The 18,195-nt window shown below is 36.3% G+C and overlaps 1 protein-coding gene across 7 annotated transcripts in view; it reads left to right on the forward strand.

Annotated features, from left to right (window-relative positions):
- The window catches only part of VWA3A (von Willebrand factor A domain containing 3A), a 247,492-nt gene that overhangs the window by 24,529 nt on the left and 204,768 nt on the right, over positions 1–18,195 (forward strand). For 2 of the 7 annotated variants that reach the window (XM_056534786.1, XM_056534790.1), the window contains exon 1: positions 16,352–16,424. The exons of the other annotated variants lie outside the window; for them this stretch is intronic. The gene's annotated coding sequence lies outside the window, so the exon portion shown is untranslated. Of the gene's footprint in view, positions 1–16,351; positions 16,425–18,195 lie in introns of those variants that run through there. 7 annotated transcript variants of the gene reach the window in all.

Genomic DNA, 18,195 nt, shown 5'->3' on the forward strand with positions numbered 1-18,195 from the left:
CCCCATAGCAAACCTGTTCTACTCTGTGCTGTTCCCGAGACAAGCAGAGATGTCAGCAGAGAGCACTGTTGCCAGAGAGAAAACAACAACTCAACTTCAGCAGCTGAGATTTTTTAATAGAAGTAATTTACAAATCTGCTTAACTTTCTGGAGCCAGTTGATATTTGATATATATATATAACAAGAATGTTTTTTCTTGGAATACCCCTTTAATCCTGCCATGTAGCTAATGGATAATCAATATAAAGTCTAGATGATTTGTTGTGTGGTAAATGTGAAAGTTGTTTGTGCCCTTGCCGTTATGAAAATGTGGTGAGTGCGGAATAACTATCATAGTCCTGGCCATGCCTGGTATGAGCTGCTCTGACATGTAGTACTAGACACGGTTGTTCCTATGTGTATAAATCAGAACTCCACTGAAACAATATTGATGGTGAAAGGTGAGGCTATCCCCCCTACCTCATTGGGGTTACAGTGAGGAGGTGGGACTAGGGACTCAGAAGGGCCCCCCTGCACAGTACACCAGTGCCACTGACTTTACTGGGCCAAATGTAGTCTAGTAGTGACTACTGTATAGTCTGTAAATTTTCCAGGCTAAGGCGGCATTCACACCTGGTTTTTACGTTACCGTCCCTGGATCGGTGACTGTGGTCGGCTCATTTTTGACCCATATGCAGTTTTCTGACTGGACCTAAAACCGTAGTACACTACGGTTTTAGGTCCGGTTACAAAACCGGATACGGGTCAAAAATGAGCCGACCGTAGTCACCGATTGACTCCGGTCAGCTCATTAAAGTAAATGGATTTCAGCGCTGGTCCGGCTGGGGTACGGGAGAGCCCGGTTTGCCCCTCCCCCAGCCGGATCCGACACCTGTAATGTAAAAACGAAGTGTGAATGCAGCCTTAGACTACATTTTAGAGTAATGGATTGGAAAGACGGTTTAGCACTTTGTCAATGGGTTAACTGGAAAATATCTGGCTATATGTTGGCATCCAGTTTTGACAGGATGCCAACGTATAGCGAGATGTATGGCTGAAAACATCAGGTGGCCTTAGGAATTGTTTGTATTTGTTCTCTGGAGCAGGTAGTATGGCACTATGGTGCAGTTTATGAAGGTGCTATGGCATTTTCTTATAAGGGTGCGTTCACACTACGGAATCTCTGCTCGCTGAATTCAGCGAGCAGAGATTCCGTCTGGCGGCTGCTGCCGAAAATACTTTGGCGCTAGGGCCGCGGGGCACTGAGCCGTCACCATTGAGGGCTATGTAGTGCTCATGTTCTTTGTTTGCGGTGGAACACACGGAATTGTCCGCCCCTGAAATTCTGCAGTGTGAACGGGTCTCGCGGAGTTCACAATGTGGAATTCCGCCCGTGGAATTCCGCCCGTGGAATTCCGTAGTGTGAACGTACCCTAAGGAAGTCTGGCATTCATAATGGGGGAACTTTGGTACTGTTTAAAATGGTGTGATGGTATTGTTTATAGGGGCACTCAATAACAGTTTATGGGGGTGCTCAGTGGTCGGGGTCCTGTGTGCCTTGTTGGAATGGAACAGCTGTCAAGCATGCAGGCTGCACCTCCAATTCAGTTCTATAGGACTCATGCTTGATCGCCCTCCTATTTAAAATCATTGGGGGTCCCATTAATTCGGTGGAAAGCTGCTTAGTGTCTATATTAGGACATCCCCTATGGTCTTCTTGAGAGTTTAAGGGGTATTCCAGGAATCAAAAAACAGGCCTTTTTTTTTTCAAAGACAGCGCCCTCCTTGTCTCCGCTTTGGGTGTGGTATTACAACTTGGCTCCATACACGTCAATGGAACTGAGCTGCAGAACCACACCTAACCTGTTTTTTTTATTCCTGGAATACCCCTTTAAGTCATATACATACAAAGAAACCTCTCCAAAAAAAAACTGATTTAGTGTGATGGATTTTTAGTCCACCATACATTATGCATTGTGGTCATTCAGAAGGCCACACTTGTAGGAGACCACTTTTTGATGCATTTTGGGTGGAAGGTTTCACTATACTAATATTAATGTGAATTCTTAGTAAATCCCTGGCCCAGTGTTTTACCAACCAGGGTGCCTCCAGCTGTTGCAAAACTACAACTTCCAGCATGCCCGGACAGCCGAAGGCTGTTCGGGCATGCAGAGGGTTGTAGTTTTACAACAGCGGGAGGCACCTTTGTTGAGAAACACTTCCCTGGCCATTGGTAATGAGAATCATTAGGGTAGGAGCAGATAGATTTATATTCTAGGGGGGAGATTAATCAATAAATGTGCAGAGGAAGAGTGGTGCAGTAGCCCATAGCAACCTATCAGATTGCTTCTTTCATTTCTAAAGAGGCCTGTGGAAATTGAAAGAAGCAATATGATTGGTTGCCATGGGCAACTGCACCACTCTTCCCCTACACAGGTTTTGATAAATCTCCCCGTAGGTGTATATTATTGATCACAATGTGTCCCCTCACAGTGACTATGTAGGTAGTATATATAGGATTCTATATATTATTGATCACAATGTGTCCCCTCACAGTGACTATGTAGGTAGTATATATAGGATTCTATATATTATTGATCACAATGTGTCCGCTCACAGTGACTATGTAGGTAGTATATATAGGATTCTATATATTATTGATCACAATGTGTCCCCTCACAGTGACTATGTAGGTAGTATATATAGGATTCTATATATTATTAATCACAATGTGTCCCCTCACAGTGACTATGTAGGTAGTATATATAGGATTCTATATATTATTTATCACAATGTGTCCCCTCACAGTGACTATGTAGGTAGTATATATAGGATTCTATATATTATCACAATGTGTCCCCTCACAGTGACTATGTAGGTAGTATATATAGGATTCTATATATTATCACAATGTGTCCCCTCACAGTGACTATGTAGGTAGTATATATAGGATTCTATATATTATCACAATGTGTCCCCTCACAGTGACTATGTAGGTAGTATATATAGGGTTCTATATATTATCACAATGTGTCCCCTCACAGTGACTATGTAAGTAGTATATATAGGGTTCTATATATTATCACAATGTGTCCCCTCACAGTGACTATGTAAGTAGTATATATAGGATTCTATATATTATGTATCACAATGTGTCCCCTCACAGTGACTATGTAGGTAGTATATATAGGATTCTATATATAATCACAATGTGTCCCCTCACAGTGACTATGTAGGTAGTATATATAGGATTCTATATATTATTAATCACAATGTGTCCCCTCACAGTGACTATGTAGGTAGTATATATAGGATTCTATATATTATTAATCACAATGTGTCCCCTCACAGTGACTATATAAGTAGTATATATAGGATTCTATATATTATCACAATGTGTCCCCTCACAGTGACTATGTAGGTAGTATATATAGGATTCTATATATTATGTATCACAATGTGTCCCCTCACAGTGACTATGTAGGTAGTATATATAGGATTCTATATATTATCACAATGTGTCCCCTCACAGTGACTATGTAGGTAGTATATATAGGATTCTATATATTATTAATCACAATGTGTCCCCTTACAGTGACTGTAGGTAGTATATATAGGATTCTATATATTATCACAATGTATCCCTTCACGGTTACTATGTAGGTAGTATATATAGGATTCTATATATTATCACAATGTGTCCCCTCACAGTGACTATGTAGGTAGTATATATAGGATTCTATATATTATCACAATGTATCACCTCACAGTGACTATGTAGGTAGTATATATAGGATTCTATATATTATCACAATGTGTCCCCTCACAGTGACTATGTAGGTAGTATATATAGGATTCTATATATTATCACAATGTGTCCCCTCACAGTGACTATGTAGGTAGTATATATAGGATTCTATATATTATCACAATGTGTCCCCTCACAGTGACTATGTAGGTAGTATATATAGGATTCTATATATTATGTATCACAATGTGTCCCCTCACAGTGACTATGTAGGTAGTATATATAGGATTCTATATATTATCACAATGTATCACCTCACAGTGACTATGTAGGTAGTATATATAGGATTCTATATATTATCACAATGTGTCCCCTCACAGTGACTATGTAAGTAGTATATATAGGATTCTATATATTATCACAATGTGTCCCCTCACAGTGACTATGTAGGTAGTATATATAGGATTCTATATATTATTGATCACAATGTGTCCGCTCACAGTGACTATGTAGGTAGTATATATAGGATTCTATATATTATCACAATGTGTCCCCTCACAGTGACTATGTAGGTAGTATATATAGGATTCTATATATTATCACAATGTGTCCCCTCACAGTGACTATGTAGGTAGTATATATAGGATTCTATATATTATTAATCATAATGTGTCCCCTCACAGTGACTATGTAAGTAGTATATATAGGATTCTATATATTATCACAATGTGTCCCCTCACAGTGACTATGTAGGTAGTATATATAGGATTCTATATATTATGTATCACAATGTGTCCCCTCACAGTGACTATGTAGGTAGTATATATAGGATTCTATATATTATGTATCACAATGTGTCCCCTCACAGTGACTATGTAAGTAGTATATATAGGATTCTATATATTATTGATCACAATGTGTCCGCTCACAGTGACTATGTAGGTAGTATATATAGGATTCTATATATTATCACAATGTGTCACCTCACAGTGACTATGTAGGTAGTATATATAGGATTCTATATATTATTAATCATAATGTGTCCCCTCACAGTGACTATGTAAGTAGTATATATAGGATTCTATATATTATCACAATGTGTCCCCTCACAGTGACTATGTAGGTAGTATATATAGGATTCTATATATTATGTATCACAATGTGTCCCCTCACAGTGACTATGTAGGTAGTATATATAGGATTCTATATATTATCACAATGTGTCCCCTCACAGTGACTATGTAAGTGGTATATATAGGATTCTATATATTATCACAATGTGTCCCCTCACAGTGACTATGTAGGTAGTATATATAGGGTTCTATATATTATCACAATGTGTCCCCTCACAGTGACTGTAGGTAGTATATATAGGATTCTATATATTATCACAATGTGTCCCCTCACAGTGACTATGTAGTTAGTATATATAGGATTCTATATATTATTAATCACAATGTGTCCCCTCACAGTGACTATGTAAGTAGTATATATAGGATTCTATATATTATCACAATGTGTCCCCTCACAGTGACTATGTAGGTAGTATATATAGGATTCTATATATTATCACAATGTGTCCCCTCACAGTGACTATGTAGGTAGTATATATAGGATTCTATATATTATCACAATGTGTCCCCTCACAGTGACTATGTAAGTAGTATATATAGGATTCTATATATTATCACAATGTGTCCCCTCACAGTGACTATGTAAGTAGTATATATAGGATTCTATATATTATTAATCACAATGTGTCCCCTCACAGTGACTGTAGGTAGTATATATAGGATTCTATATATTATTGATCACAATGTGTCCCCTCACAGTGACTATGTAGATAGTATATATAGGATTCTATATATTATTAATCACAATGTGTCCCCTTACAGTGACTGTAGGTAGTATATATAGGATTCTATATATTATTGGTCACAATGTGTCCCCTCACAGTGACTATGTAGGTAGTATATATAGGATTCTATATATTATCACAATATATCCCTTCACGGTTACTATGTAGGTAGTATATATAGGATTCTATATATTATCACAATGTGTCCCCTCACAGTGACTATGTAGGTAGTATATATAGGATTCTATATATTATCACAATGTATCACCTCACAGTGACTATGTAGGTAGTATATATAGGATTCTATATATTATCACAATATATCCCTTCACGGTTACTATGTAGGTAGTATATATAGGATTCTATATATTATCACAATGTGTCCCCTCACAGTGAGTATGTAGGTAGTATATATAGGATTCTATATATTATCACAATGTGTCCCCTCACAGTGACTATGTAGGTAGTATATATAGGATTCTATATATTATCACAATGTGTCCCCTCACAGTGACTATGTAAGTAGTATATATAGGATTCTATATATTATCACAATGTGTCCCCTCACAGTGACTATGTAAGTAGTATATATAGGATTCTATATATTATTAATCACAATGTGTCCCCTCACAGTGACTGTAGGTAGTATATATAGGATTCTATATATTATTGATCACAATGTGTCCCCTCACAGTGACTATGTAGATAGTATATATAGGATTCTATATATTATTAATCACAATGTGTCCCCTTACAGTGACTGTAGGTAGTATATATAGGATTCTATATATTATTGGTCACAATGTGTCCCCTCACAGTGACTATGTAGGTAGTATATATAGGATTCTATATATTATCACAATATATCCCTTCACGGTTACTATGTAGGTAGTATATATAGGATTCTATATATTATCACAATGTGTCCCCTCACAGTGACTATGTAGGTAGTATATATAGGATTCTATATATTATCACAATGTATCACCTCACAGTGACTATGTAGGTAGTATATATAGGATTCTATATATTATCACAATATATCCCTTCACGGTTACTATGTAGGTAGTATATATAGGATTCTATATATTATCACAATGTGTCCCCTCACAGTGACTATGTAGGTAGTATATATAGGATTCTATATATTATCACAATGTGTCCCCTCACAGTGACTATGTAGTTAGTATATATAGGATTCTATATATTATCACAATGTGTCCCCTCACAGTGACTATGTAGGTAGTATATATAGGATTCTATATATTATTAATCACAATGTGTCACCTCACAGTGACTATGTAGGTAGTATATATAGGATTCTATATATTATGTATCACAATGTGTCCCCTCACAGTGACTATGTAGGTAGTATATATAGGATTCTATATATTATTAATCACAATGTGTCCCCTCACAGTGACTATGTAGGTAGTATATATAGGATTCGATATATTATTAATCACAATGTGTCCCCTCACAGTGACTATGTAAGTAGTATATATAGGATTCTATATATTATCACAATGTGTCCCCTCACAGTGACTATGTAGGTAGTATATATAGGATTCTATATATTATGTATCACAATGTGTCCCCTCACAGTGACTATGTAGGTAGTATATATAGGATTCTGTATATTATTAATCACAATGTGTCCCCTTACAGTGACTGTAGGTAGTATATATAGGATTCTATATATTATCACAATGTGTCCCTTCACGGTTACTATGTAGGTAGTATATATAGGATTCTATATATTATTTATCACAATGTGTCCCCTCACAGTGACTATGTAGGTAGTATATATAGGATTCTATATATTATCACAATGTGTCCCCTCACAGTGACTATGTAGGTAGTATATATAGGATTCTATATATTATCACAATGTATCACCTCACAGTGACTATGTAGGTAGTATATATAGGATTCTATATATTATGTATCACAATGTGTCCCCTCACAGTGACTATGTAAGTAGTATATATAGGATTCTATATATTATCACAATGTGTCCCCTCACAGTGACTATGTAGGTAGTATATATAGGATTCTATATATTATCACAATGTGTCCCCTCACAGTGACTATGTAGGTAGTATATATAGGATTCTATATATTATCACAATGTATCACCTCACAGTGACTATGTAGGTAGTATATATAGGATTCTATATATTATCACAATGTGTCCCCTCAGAGTGACTATGTAAGTAGTATATATAGGATTCTATATATTATCACAATGTGTCCCCTCACAGTGACTATGTAGGTAGTATATATAGGATTCTATATATTATTGATCACAATGTGTCCCCTCACAGTGACTATGTAGGTAGTATATATAGGATTCTATATATTATTAATCACAATGTGTCCCCTCACAGTGACTATGTAGGTAGTATATATAGGATTCTATATATTATTTATCACAATGTGTCCCCTCACAGTGACTATGTAGGTAGTATATATAGGATTCTATATATTATCACAATGTGTCCCCTCACAGTGACTATGTAGGTAGTATATATAGGATTCTATATATTATCACAATGTGTCCCCTCACAGTGACTATGTAGGTAGTATATATAGGATTCTATATATTATCACAATGTGTCCCCTCACAGTGACTATGTAGGTAGTATATATAGGGTTCTATATATTATCACAATGTGTCCCCTCACAGTGACTATGTAAGTAGTATATATAGGGTTCTATATATTATCACAATGTGTCCCCTCACAGTGACTATGTAAGTAGTATATATAGGATTCTATATATTATGTATCACAATGTGTCCCCTCACAGTGACTATGTAGGTAGTATATATAGGATTCTATATATAATCACAATGTGTCCCCTCACAGTGACTATGTAGGTAGTATATATAGGATTCTATATATTATTAATCACAATGTGTCCCCTCACAGTGACTATGTAGGTAGTATATATAGGATTCTATATATTATTAATCACAATGTGTCCCCTCACAGTGACTATATAAGTAGTATATATAGGATTCTATATATTATCACAATGTGTCCCCTCACAGTGACTATGTAGGTAGTATATATAGGATTCTATATATTATGTATCACAATGTGTCCCCTCACAGTGACTATGTAGGTAGTATATATAGGATTCTATATATTATCACAATGTGTCCCCTCACAGTGACTATGTAGGTAGTATATATAGGATTCTATATATTATTAATCACAATGTGTCCCCTTACAGTGACTGTAGGTAGTATATATAGGATTCTATATATTATCACAATGTATCCCTTCACGGTTACTATGTAGGTAGTATATATAGGATTCTATATATTATCACAATGTGTCCCCTCACAGTGACTATGTAGGTAGTATATATAGGATTCTATATATTATCACAATGTATCACCTCACAGTGACTATGTAGGTAGTATATATAGGATTCTATATATTATCACAATGTGTCCCCTCACAGTGACTATGTAGGTAGTATATATAGGATTCTATATATTATCACAATGTGTCCCCTCACAGTGACTATGTAGGTAGTATATATAGGATTCTATATATTATCACAATGTGTCCCCTCACAGTGACTATGTAGGTAGTATATATAGGATTCTATATATTATGTATCACAATGTGTCCCCTCACAGTGACTATGTAGGTAGTATATATAGGATTCTATATATTATCACAATGTATCACCTCACAGTGACTATGTAGGTAGTATATATAGGATTCTATATATTATCACAATGTGTCCCCTCACAGTGACTATGTAAGTAGTATATATAGGATTCTATATATTATCACAATGTGTCCCCTCACAGTGACTATGTAGGTAGTATATATAGGATTCTATATATTATTGATCACAATGTGTCCGCTCACAGTGACTATGTAGGTAGTATATATAGGATTCTATATATTATCACAATGTGTCCCCTCACAGTGACTATGTAGGTAGTATATATAGGATTCTATATATTATCACAATGTGTCCCCTCACAGTGACTATGTAGGTAGTATATATAGGATTCTATATATTATTAATCATAATGTGTCCCCTCACAGTGACTATGTAAGTAGTATATATAGGATTCTATATATTATCACAATGTGTCCCCTCACAGTGACTATGTAGGTAGTATATATAGGATTCTATATATTATGTATCACAATGTGTCCCCTCACAGTGACTATGTAGGTAGTATATATAGGATTCTATATATTATGTATCACAATGTGTCCCCTCACAGTGACTATGTAAGTAGTATATATAGGATTCTATATATTATTGATCACAATGTGTCCGCTCACAGTGACTATGTAGGTAGTATATATAGGATTCTATATATTATCACAATGTGTCACCTCACAGTGACTATGTAGGTAGTATATATAGGATTCTATATATTATTAATCATAATGTGTCCCCTCACAGTGACTATGTAAGTAGTATATATAGGATTCTATATATTATCACAATGTGTCCCCTCACAGTGACTATGTAGGTAGTATATATAGGATTCTATATATTATGTATCACAATGTGTCCCCTCACAGTGACTATGTAGGTAGTATATATAGGATTCTATATATTATCACAATGTGTCCCCTCACAGTGACTATGTAAGTGGTATATATAGGATTCTATATATTATCACAATGTGTCCCCTCACAGTGACTATGTAGGTAGTATATATAGGGTTCTATATATTATCACAATGTGTCCCCTCACAGTGACTGTAGGTAGTATATATAGGATTCTATATATTATCACAATGTGTCCCCTCACAGTGACTATGTAGTTAGTATATATAGGATTCTATATATTATTAATCACAATGTGTCCCCTCACAGTGACTATGTAAGTAGTATATATAGGATTCTATATATTATCACAATGTGTCCCCTCACAGTGACTATGTAGGTAGTATATATAGGATTCTATATATTATCACAATGTGTCCCCTCACAGTGACTATGTAGGTAGTATATATAGGATTCTATATATTATCACAATGTGTCCCCTCACAGTGACTATGTAAGTAGTATATATAGGATTCTATATATTATCACAATGTGTCCCCTCACAGTGACTATGTAAGTAGTATATATAGGATTCTATATATTATTAATCACAATGTGTCCCCTCACAGTGACTGTAGGTAGTATATATAGGATTCTATATATTATTGATCACAATGTGTCCCCTCACAGTGACTATGTAGATAGTATATATAGGATTCTATATATTATTAATCACAATGTGTCCCCTTACAGTGACTGTAGGTAGTATATATAGGATTCTATATATTATTGGTCACAATGTGTCCCCTCACAGTGACTATGTAGGTAGTATATATAGGATTCTATATATTATCACAATATATCCCTTCACGGTTACTATGTAGGTAGTATATATAGGATTCTATATATTATCACAATGTGTCCCCTCACAGTGACTATGTAGGTAGTATATATAGGATTCTATATATTATCACAATGTATCACCTCACAGTGACTATGTAGGTAGTATATATAGGATTCTATATATTATCACAATATATCCCTTCACGGTTACTATGTAGGTAGTATATATAGGATTCTATATATTATCACAATGTGTCCCCTCACAGTGAGTATGTAGGTAGTATATATAGGATTCTATATATTATCACAATGTGTCCCCTCACAGTGACTATGTAGGTAGTATATATAGGATTCTATATATTATCACAATGTGTCCCCTCACAGTGACTATGTAAGTAGTATATATAGGATTCTATATATTATCACAATGTGTCCCCTCACAGTGACTATGTAAGTAGTATATATAGGATTCTATATATTATTAATCACAATGTGTCCCCTCACAGTGACTGTAGGTAGTATATATAGGATTCTATATATTATTGATCACAATGTGTCCCCTCACAGTGACTATGTAGATAGTATATATAGGATTCTATATATTATTAATCACAATGTGTCCCCTTACAGTGACTGTAGGTAGTATATATAGGATTCTATATATTATTGGTCACAATGTGTCCCCTCACAGTGACTATGTAGGTAGTATATATAGGATTCTATATATTATCACAATATATCCCTTCACGGTTACTATGTAGGTAGTATATATAGGATTCTATATATTATCACAATGTGTCCCCTCACAGTGACTATGTAGGTAGTATATATAGGATTCTATATATTATCACAATGTATCACCTCACAGTGACTATGTAGGTAGTATATATAGGATTCTATATATTATCACAATATATCCCTTCACGGTTACTATGTAGGTAGTATATATAGGATTCTATATATTATCACAATGTGTCCCCTCACAGTGACTATGTAGGTAGTATATATAGGATTCTATATATTATCACAATGTGTCCCCTCACAGTGACTATGTAGTTAGTATATATAGGATTCTATATATTATCACAATGTGTCCCCTCACAGTGACTATGTAGGTAGTATATATAGGATTCTATATATTATTAATCACAATGTGTCACCTCACAGTGACTATGTAGGTAGTATATATAGGATTCTATATATTATGTATCACAATGTGTCCCCTCACAGTGACTATGTAGGTAGTATATATAGGATTCTATATATTATTAATCACAATGTGTCCCCTCACAGTGACTATGTAGGTAGTATATATAGGATTCGATATATTATTAATCACAATGTGTCCCCTCACAGTGACTATGTAAGTAGTATATATAGGATTCTATATATTATCACAATGTGTCCCCTCACAGTGACTATGTAGGTAGTATATATAGGATTCTATATATTATGTATCACAATGTGTCCCCTCACAGTGACTATGTAGGTAGTATATATAGGATTCTGTATATTATTAATCACAATGTGTCCCCTTACAGTGACTGTAGGTAGTATATATAGGATTCTATATATTATCACAATGTGTCCCTTCACGGTTACTATGTAGGTAGTATATATAGGATTCTATATATTATCACAATGTGTCCCCTCACAGTGACTATGTAGGTAGTATATATAGGATTCTATATATTATCACAATGTGTCCCCTCACAGTGACTATGTAGGTAGTATATATAGGATTCTATATATTATCACAATGTATCACCTCACAGTGACTATGTAGGTAGTATATATAGGATTCTATATATTATGTATCACAATGTGTCCCCTCACAGTGACTATGTAAGTAGTATATATAGGATTCTATATATTATCACAATGTGTCCCCTCACAGTGACTATGTAGGTAGTATATATAGGATTCTATATATTATCACAATGTGTCCCCTCACAGTGACTATGTAGGTAGTATATATAGGATTCTATATATTATCACAATGTATCACCTCACAGTGACTATGTAGGTAGTATATATAGGATTCTATATATTATCACAATGTGTCCCCTCAGAGTGACTATGTAAGTAGTATATATAGGATTCTATATATTATCACAATGTGTCCCCTCACAGTGACTATGTAGGTAGTATATATAGGATTCTATATATTATTGATCACAATGTGTCCGCTCACAGTGACTATGTAAGTAGTATATATAGGATTCTATATATTATCACAATGTGTCCCCTCACAGTGACTATGTAGGTAGTATATATAGGATTCTATATATTATGTATCATAATGTGTCCCCTCACAGTGACTATGTAGGTAGTATATATAGGATTCTATATATTATCACAATGTGTCCCCTCACAGTGACTATGTAAGTAGTATATATAGGGTTCTATATATTATCACAATGTATCCCCTCACAGTGACTATGTAAGTAGTATATATAGGGTTCTATATATTATCACAATGTGTCCCCTCACAGTGACTGTAGGTAGTATATATAGGATTCTATATATTATCACAATGTGTCCCCTCACAGTGACTATGTAGGTAGTATATATAGGATTCTATATATTATCACAATGTGTCCCCTCACAGTGACTATGTAGGTAGTATATATAGGATTCTATATATTATCACAATGTGTCCCCTCACAGTGACTATGTAGGTAGTATATATAGGATTCTATATATTATGTATCACAATGTGTCCCCTCACAGTGACTATGTAGGTAGTATATATAGGATTCTATATATTATCACAATGTGTCCCCTCACAGTGACTATGTAGGTAGTATATATAGGATTCTATATATTATCACAATGTGTCCCCTCACAGTGACTATGTAAGTAGTATATATAGGATTCTATATATTATCACAATGTGTCCCCTCACAGTGACTATGTAGGTAGTATATATAGGATTCTATATATTATTACTCACAATGTGTCCCCTCACAGTGACTATGTAGGTAGTATATATAGGATTCTATATATTATCACAATGTGTCACCTCACAGTGACTATGTAGGTAGTATATATAGGATTCTATATATTATCACAATGTGTCCCCTCACAGTGACTATGTAGGTAGTATATATAGGGTTCTATATATTATCACAATGTGTCCCCTCACAGTGACTATGTAGGTAGTATATATAGGATTCTATATATTATCACAATGTGTCCCCTCACAGTGACTATGTAGGTAGTATATATAGGATTCTTTATATTATCACAATGTGTCCCCTCACAGTGACTATGTAGGTAGTATATATAGGGTTCTATATATAATCACAATGTGTCCCCTCACAGTGACTATGTAAGTAGTATTTATAGGATTCTATATATTATGTATCACAATGTGTCCCCTCACAGTGACTGTAGGTAGCATATATAGGATTCTATATATTATCACAATGTGTCCCCTCACAGTGACTATGTAGGTAGTATATATAGGATTCTATATATTATCACAATGTGTCCCCTCACAGTGACTATGTAAGTAGTATATATAGGATTCTATATATTATCACAATGTGTCCCCTCACAGTGACTATGTAGGTCGTATATATAGGATTCTATATATTATTACTAACAATGTGTCCCCTTACAGTGACTGTAGGTAGTATATATAGGATTCTATATATTATCACAATGTATCACCTCACAGTGACTATGTAGGTAGTATATATAGGATTCTATATATTATCACAATGTGTCCCCTCACAGTGACTATGTAGGTAGTATATATAGGATTATATATATATTATCACAATGTGTCCCCTCACAGTGACTATGTAAGTAGTATTTATAGGATTCTATATATTATGTATCACAATGTGTCCCCTCACAGTGACTGTAGGTAGTATATATAGGATTCTATATATTATCACAATGTGTCCCCTCACAGTGACTATGTAGGTAGTATATATAGGGTTCTATATATTATCACAATGTGTCCCCTCACAGTGACTATGTAGGTAGTATATATAGGATTCTATATATTATTTATCACAATGTGTCACCTCACAGTGACTATGTAGGTAGCATATATAGGATTCTATATATTATTGATCACAATGTGTCCCCTCACAGTGACTATGTAGGTAGTATATATAGGGTTCTATATATTATCACAATGTGTCCCCTCACAGTGACTATGTAGGTCGTATATATAGGATTCTATATATTATTACTCACAATGTGTCCCCTCACAGTGACTATGTAGGTAGTATATGTAGGATTCTATATATTATCACAATGTATCACCTCACAGTGACTATGTAGGTAGTATATATAGGATTCTATATATTATCACAATGTGTCCCCTCACAGTGACTATGTAAGTAGTATTTATAGGATTCTATATATTATGTATCACAATGTGTCCCCTCACAGTGACTGTAGGTAGTATATATAGGATTCTATATATTATCACAATGTGTCCCCTCACAGTGACTATGTAGGTAGTATATATAGGATTCTATATATTATCACAATGTGTCCCCTCACAGTGACTATGTAGGTCGTATATATAGGATTCTATATATTATTACTAACAATGTGTCCCCTTACAGTGACTGTAGGTAGTATATATAGGATTCTATATATTATCACAATGTATCACCTCACAGTGACTATGTAGGTAGTATATATAGGATTCTATATATTATCACAATGTGTCCCCTCACAGTGACTATGTAGGTAGTATATATAGGGTTCTATATATTATCACAATGTGTCCCCTCACAGTGACTATGTAGGTAGTATATATAGGATTCTATATATTATTTATCACAATGTGTCACCTCACAGTGACTATGTAGGTAGTATATATAGGATTCTATATATTATTGATCACAATGTGTCCCCTCACAGTGACTATGTAGGTAGTATATATAGGGTTCTATATATTATCACAATGTGTCCCCTCACAGTGACTATGTAGGTAGTATATATAGGATTCTATATATTATTGATCACAATGTGTCCCCTCACAGTGACTATGTAGTTAATATATATAGGGTTCTATATATTATCACAATGTGTCCCCTCACAGTGACTATGTAGGTAGTATATATAGGATTCTATAGATCTCTCCAGTAGAGCCGCACTGTGTGATCTGTCCCTATGTGCTCAGCCTTCCTCTCTGCTCCATTCAGCTGTAGTGTTCTCTGCCCAGAGACGGGCTGTACCATCTCTCCTCACAGCCTCAGCTAATCCCTGGGGCTTTAAGAGATGTTTTCTGAAAAAAGTACACACCAATGTATCATAAAAATGATATAAACGGGGAGCTTCCCTCTATATTACACACATACCCCTATGTGATGTAACCGCCCCACCCCCGGGCCGGGTGAATAATGGGAGGGACCGTCGCTATGGAGACGCAGTAACATCTCTGCTGCCGGAAGTTGCCTGTATCGAGGATCTTATACAGTAACTACAGGTCTGAGGAGTGTACTGTATTGGGACTGTGCTGGGGTGATGTATACAGGTGTGAGGGGTGTACTGTATGAGGACTATGCTGGGGTGATGTATACAGGTGTGAGGGGTGTATTGTATGAGGACTGTGCTGGGGTGATGTATACAGGTATGAGGGGTGTACTGTATGAGGACTATGCTGGGGTGATGTATACAGGTGTGAGGGGTGTATTGTATGAGGACTATGCTGGGGTAATGTATACAGGTGTGAGGGGTGTACTGTATGAGGACTGTACTGGGGTGATGTATACAGGTGTGAGGGGTGTACTGTATGAGGACTGTGCTGGGGTGATGTATACAGGTGTGAGGGGTGTACTGTATGAGGACTGTGCTGGGGTGATGTATACAGGTGTGAGGGGTGTACTGTATGAGGACTATGCTGGGGTGATGTATACAGGTGTGAGGGGTGTATTGTATGAGGACTATGCTGGGGTGATGTATACAGGTGTGAGGAGTGTACTGTATGAGGACTGTACTGGGGTGACGTATACAGGTGTGAGGGGTGTACTGTATGAGGACTGTACTGGGGTGATCTATACAGGTGTGAGGAGTGTACTGTATGAGGACTGTACTGGGGTGATGTATACAGGTGTGAGGAGTGTACTGTATGAGGACTGTACTGGGGTGATGTATACAGGTGTGAGGGGTGTATTGTATTGGGACTGTGCTGGGGTAATGTATACAGGTGTGAGGGGTGTATTGTATTGGGACTGTGCTGGGTTAATGTATACAGGTGTGAGGGGTGTACTGTATGAGGACTGTACTGGGGTGATGTATACAGGTGTGAGGGGTGTATTGTATTGGGACTGTGCTGGGGTAATGTATACAGGTGTGAGGGGTGTATTGTATTGGGACTGTGCTGGGTTAATGTATACAGGTGTGAGGGGTGTACTGTATGAGGACTGTGCTGGGGTAATGTATACAGGTGTGAGGGGTGTACTGTATGAGGACTGTACTGGGGTGATGTATACAGGTGTGAGGGGTGTACTGTATGAGGACTGTGCTGGGTTATTGTATACAGGTGTGAGGGGTGTACTGTATGAGGACTGTGCTGGGGTAATATACAGGTGTGAGGGGTGTACTGTATGATGACTGTACTGGGGTGATGTATACAGGTGTGAGTGGTGTACTGTATGAGGACTGTACTGGGGTGATGTATACAGGTGTGAGGGGTGTACTGTATGAGGACTGTGCTGGGGTAATGTATACAGGTGTGAGGGGTGTACTGTATGAGGACTGTACTGGGGTGATGTATACAGGTGTGAGGGGTGTACTGTATGAGGACTGTACTGGGGTGATGTATACAGGTGTGAGTGGTGTACTGTATGAGGACTGTGCTGGGTTATTGTATACAGGTGTGAGGGGTGTACTGTATGAGGACTGTACTGGGGTAATATATACAGGTGTGAGGGGTGTACTGTATGATAACTGTACTGGGGTGATGTATACAGGTGTGAGTGGTGTATTGTATTGGGACTATGCTGGGGTGATGTATACAGGTGTGAGGAGTGTATCAGGACTATGCTGGGGTGATGTATACAGGTGTGAGGGGTGTACTGTATGAGGACTGTACTGGGGTGACGTATACAGGTGTGAGGGGTGTACTGTATAAGGACTGTACTGGGGTCATGTATACAGGTGTGAGGGGTGTACTGTATTGGGACTATGCTGGGGTGATGTATACAGGTGTGAGGAGTGTATGAGGACTATGCTGGGGTGATGTATACAGGTGTGAG

This window comes from Hyla sarda, chromosome 8 (genome assembly GCF_029499605.1).
Source record: "Hyla sarda isolate aHylSar1 chromosome 8, aHylSar1.hap1, whole genome shotgun sequence".
Classification (NCBI taxonomy): domain Eukaryota; kingdom Metazoa; phylum Chordata; class Amphibia; order Anura; family Hylidae; genus Hyla; species Hyla sarda.